Genomic DNA, 5,658 nt, shown 5'->3' with positions numbered 1-5,658 from the left:
ATATCAGATTATCAATATTTAAAGGAATTTAAGAGTGACCTATTCAATAAGGCAATCATCTTGGTAGCAAACTTTTACTGAAATCTTACATAACTCAAGCTTTATAAAAAGCCAACATAATTGAAAATTGGGTTCTCTCTCTAAAGCCTTAAGTATTCAAAGCCTGAAACGGTTAATTTAAAATTAAGCAAACAAATATAACAATAACAAAACCCCTGCAGCAGATCCTGTTGAAATACTTTAAAAAAAAAATCTAAACGAGCTTAATCTTTACAAAAGTTATTTTAGCTCAAAAGCTATAAAATCAAAGTTGTATTAATTCTACAAAGAAGGGAGAGGATCTTTGACTTCATGCCATTTCTTTAGAACCTCATCTTTTTCATCAAATTTGGCTATAAATCCAATTTTCGTGTGTCCCTGTTTTGGGGAAATTCTTCTTGCAGAAGAGGCCAACTACAAACGTGGGAAAGTAACTGCCTAAGCGAGTAGGAAAGTGTTCCGTAATAGTGTGCAAAGAACGTAGAGTTCTGGGTTAATCTCTGGCACTTGATCTGGATCGTGACCTTGACTTTGAATGAGATCTAGAACGGGATCCTGAAGCTCTTTTTGGTGGAAGGGACACAGAACGGGCATTTGAGGGTGGTGCAGGTAGGGGTGAATTAGAACGAGACCGGCTCCTTGATCTAAATTTTGACTCTCTATCACCTTTTCCATTTGGGGGCGGGGGAGGGGAAGGACGAGATCGAGAACGAGACCTGCTTCGCGATTTCTCATACTCATCTTTCGATCTGCTCCGAGAGCGCGAACGGGAGCCCCGATCAGACTTGGGTTTAGATTTGCTTTTTGATCTAGATTTCCTGCCTTTTGAACGAGAACGTGATCGACCTTTGCTCCGTGACCTGGATCTGGAGCGACTTTTTGAGACACTTCGAGATCTGCGGCTGCTCCTACGACTCCTGCTTTGTGACCTTCTTCTAGATGGTGACCTTGATCTACTTCCAGAATAAGACCGCCTAGGGTTTGTTCGTGGTTTATCTTCAATGAGTCTGATATTTCTCCCATTGATGTCGGTACCATCCAGTTTATCCAAAGCACCCTTCACGTGAGAGTAGGAGCGAAAGTCAATGACGCCTTCGTTTGTGCGTTCTTGGTGAGCATCCGCATAGGTTACTTCACGTGCTTGTCTCATGAAATCCTTTAAATCTTGCCCGCTGCAACGACTAGAAAGATTTTCTACAGTAAGTCTGAATTCCGCGCGCACGGGTGGTCCATATTTGCCTCTGCCAAAGGCTCTCCGACTGCTGTACCCGCCTCCACCCCTGTGGCTTCCGAAGCTGTAGCCGTGGCGCCCGGGCCCGGGCGTGCTCCACCATCACGCGCTCGCAGCAGCGCTCCTTGCCGTTCAGCTCGTAAGCCGCAGCGTCGGCATCGCGGGTGTCCTCGCACTCTAGGAAGCCATCCCCACGTTTGAGGTCTATTTCCAGAAGGCGGCCATAGCCACTGAAAAAGCGCTGGATGGCCTTCTCCCGGACGTTGTAGCTCACGTGTCCAGCGAGGATGCGCGGCCTATCCGTGGCGGGCGAGGGGCCCTACGGCTGGCCGTCGAAAGGCGGGCTGCAAGGCACAGAGGCCACGGGGCGGGTGCGGGGACGGCCCGGGCGGGGACGGCCCGGGCGGGGACGGCCAGGGCTGGGACGCGCGCCCCACGCCGCAGCGGCGGCCGAGTCCAGCCACACAATCATCGTAATTTTTTCATTACTATTTTTTGAACAGGTAATACATTTATATGGTTCAAATTTTTAAAAATACACCACTACCCTTTAGCTACCTAGTTCCTTCATAAAGAGGCAACCAAGACTATCATATTATCAGCTTCTTGTATTCTTACAAGAGTATTTAATCCATATGTAAATATAATCTACCCAGAATATATATAAATTCAATATAGTGACATTCAGAAAAGAGAACAATATACTTGACAGTACATTGTTGTCACCTTCAGAAAAGTTAGTAGGATAGCACAGAAAAATAAAATATAAATAGAATATAAAACAAAGTTACTATGGAGACTTCCCTGGTGGCGCAGTGGTTAAGAATCTGCCTGCCAAAGCAGAGGACACCGGTTCGATCCCTGATCTAGGAAGATTCCCACATGCCTCGGAGCAACTAAGACAGCGCACCACAGCTACTGAGCCTGTGCTCTAGAGCCCACAAGCCACAACTACTGAGCTTGTGTGCCACAACTACTGAAGCCTGTGTGCCTAGAGCCCATGCTCCACAAGAGAAGCCACAGCGGTGTGAACTGCTCACCACAACTAGAGAAAGCCCGCATGCAGCAACAGACCCAATACAGCCAATAAATAAATAAACAAATAAATTTATAAAACACCCCCCAAAAGAAACCAAAGTTACTTGTGGGAAGACACTCTGGAACCTTTTTGAAACATTGAAAATGTTGAAGTATGTGGGCCGAGCGATGGGATTCAGAATGTCCTGCTTGAGCAGTGGAGGAGCTGAGGGTGCGGGGCATGGAGACTAATATCACCCTGTTTGGTCCTGAGGGATGGCTGGTTAGCCAAAGACGGGTAAGATTCCTCAGAGGAGGAACAACCTAAGACAGGCACAGCCGCAGAGGGGCCAACAGCGGTGATGCATAGAGCCTTCCTAATATCACCGTGTTTGGCCCTGGAGGATGACTGGTTAGCCAAAGACGGGTAAGATTCCTCAAGGGAGGAACAACCTAAGACAGGCACAGTCACAGAGGGGCCAACACGGGTGGGGCACAGACCCTTAATCCTTCTGAGAGAGGTCTCCTTCCCCCAGGGCTGCTTTGCTCTCCACACCCAGCTCAAATCAGGACCCAGGAGGCAAACAAAGATCATTGCCCCCAGTCATGTGAGGCCTTTGATTGTTTATGGGATTAACCTGGGAGTGTCAGACCCTTAGACTATGCCGAAAACTCAATAAAAGCAACGTGGGATTAATCAGCAGGGCTCTTGATCCGAGAGGTCTTGAGCCCCCCGGTCCCACTTTTCTCTTCAGTCTGTGTCTGTGTCTTCTTCAAGCTTGCGGCACCCGTCACTCGCCTCGAGTCGCCGAGCTGGTCTCGGCAGTTACTCTCTATGTAACTACACCTAATCCAGAAAGAGAACATTACCAGTACCCCTCCCTGCCCCGGGGTGCTACCCTGTCTCTCTTATCAAGAATGTAATCACTATTTTGTCTTATCTAGTTTATTTTGCCTTTTGGAACTTTATATAGATGATATTAACCAGTGTGCATTCTTTTGTGTCTCTTTGCTTACTCCACGTTGCTTTGTGGAGATGCATTCGTGTTGTGTGTAGCTGAAGTTGGCTTCTTTTTCATTGCTCTAGAGTATTCTCATGTATGGCTGTGGCATTGTGCGTTCCACTGTTGTTGGGTGTTTTTCGGTAATGCTCCCTTTGAGGATATTTTGAATAATGTTGTGAATCTCTTTTACATATCTCTTGGTACATATGTACTCATATATCTGCTAGGAAAATATATACATAAAAAATTAATAAATCTTAATGTGTTACCATCCTCTCCATACACACAATGGCTTTTTTCACAAGGGTTTTTATGATATGGGAGGAGAGGAGGCAAGTTAGTTTGGGAGAGCTTGGGAGAGCTAATCAAATTATACCACACAGGTTGCTGGTTTTCACTTATCAGCTGAACCAATTCAGCTTGACCATCTTGTTCAACAGATGTTCAATCCACTCAGGATAGTTGATCCCATCTGTCAATCAGGTTCCCATGTGATGCTTTCCAATATTTGGGTATCAAAGGGCATTGTCATAACGATAACATGGTTTCTGTGGGTGGTTGAAGATCCTCTTAGAAGAGTTGAAGATGGTCATGCTGTTGTAGCCACAACCCATTGCAATGGGAAGTGTGATTTCAGGGTGATTGGATTTCTTGAGACATTAATACAGATGTCCCCTGTTTTTCGAAAGTTCACTTTACACCCCCTCGCTTTTAAGAAAGACCTACTTTGGTACCTGTTTTCGGTATCTGAGAAATTCGAAGATGATTTTCACTTCTACAAAAAAGGTGAAAAGCAAAAATAGCGTTCAGCATTCCTTCTGCAGCAAGCCCATTACAAAGGCAGCACATACTTAGTGCAGGGAGAATGGTCCTGCCAAGCTCCTTCCTTGGGAATAACACACAGCATCTCAGCATCAAGCTGCCTTAGCTTTGAACTGTGTCTGTGTGCATCTGTGCTTTATCTCGACTTATTTTGTGCATCCCTTACCAAGATCTGTCTGAAGGTAACTGCTTCTTCCCTTGAGACCATTTTAGCTTACAAAAGCTTTCACAGGAACACTCATTTTGGATAGCAAGGGAAACTTGTACTTGAAATCTTGGAATGGACGACACCACTACATAACTGACTGGTACAAGTTTGTTTTGTTTTCTAAATCACTGATGAGCCAATTAAGGACAAAAAAAGCATCAAATAACTAATTAAATAAAAATTCAACCGCTTTTATATTTTGGATATTTGTTTGATTCCACAATAAACATCTCTAAGCATTTTTACAGAACAAACACATGGATTTTTGTATTATCTACAGCTTTACTTACATATGCGAAAAATTTAAACAACACGTTAGAGGATTTTACTCCAGACACTATGAAAAATTTCAGATGTGAAATCATGTTGTTGATTCTATTTTAATGTTCCTTCTGATTTTATATATTAAGATGAGATTATAATCTATAAATCTATCAAAAATATTTCTATTTTTGTTGTTGTTCCCAAAAGGTAACTTAAGTTTGAATTAATTCAACTAAATGATGAAGTCTTTTTTAAATTGCTAAAGGAAATACTGCATTTAAATCACTTATTAGTTTGATGACTGTGATGACTTACCAGTCTCTTTGGTGTAATTTTCCTTAAAATCAAGTATTTGGGGAAAATTCAGTCTCAGCCTCATTATATATGATGGCAGAGAGGACACTTCAATTCAATGAATGCTGAGCCCCTGCTCTGTGGAAGGCACCGAGTGTATGAAAATGAATTCAACAGTGTTTTTGCACTCTCGTTTGCAAATGAAGAAGGCTAAAAACAAACACATCCTCCATAAGCATGATAGTCTCTTGTCACAGTTGCTACTAACCAAGAATTAAGGGAGCTGTGTCGTCGTGCGCATGTGCTTTGCATAAGTGCTCAGGTGAGCTACTGACATTGTCACAGAGCAGGACCATAGGAGATCTTCCCAGAATAGACCCCCACCCGCCTGCCTTTCATCTGTAGAAAAACTTTAAGGAATACATTTAATCAGAGAAATGAGAAAATACAGAAAAAAAGGAAAACAGTCAAGCAAGACAAAATAATAATACTGTAGCCATTAAACAAAATCAAGAACCTTTAGTTCTTCCTCAAAGAGTGTAGATAATATTCTGAGCCATGTCTTGTCTTTTCAGCTGTTTTGCAGATACTGAAACCCCCACCAGGTGGGAGAAGTTAAGTGCATGCTTCCCACAAGCACGCAGACCCCAGTTGAAACCAGAAGGTTGAGGGTGCTGACTTCCAATTACCTCACCATCAGCCAATCAGAAGAATGTCCACGAGCTGATCACGCCCTGCTCCTTGAACGCTATAAGGCTCCTCACTACCGCCTCCAGGGT

General features: G+C 43.7%; 1 pseudogene; it reads right to left on the bottom strand.

The window, feature by feature from the left end:
• Positions 1–532: 532 nt before the first annotated feature.
• Positions 533–4,321, bottom strand: LOC130851839 (serine/arginine-rich splicing factor 6-like; annotated as a pseudogene).
• Between the last annotated feature and the right edge of the window lie 1,337 nt (positions 4,322–5,658).

Source organism: Hippopotamus amphibius, chromosome 4 (genome assembly GCF_030028045.1).
Source record: "Hippopotamus amphibius kiboko isolate mHipAmp2 chromosome 4, mHipAmp2.hap2, whole genome shotgun sequence".
NCBI lineage: Eukaryota > Metazoa > Chordata > Mammalia > Artiodactyla > Hippopotamidae > Hippopotamus > Hippopotamus amphibius.
This window is presented reverse-complemented; position numbering and strand designations above follow the sequence as displayed.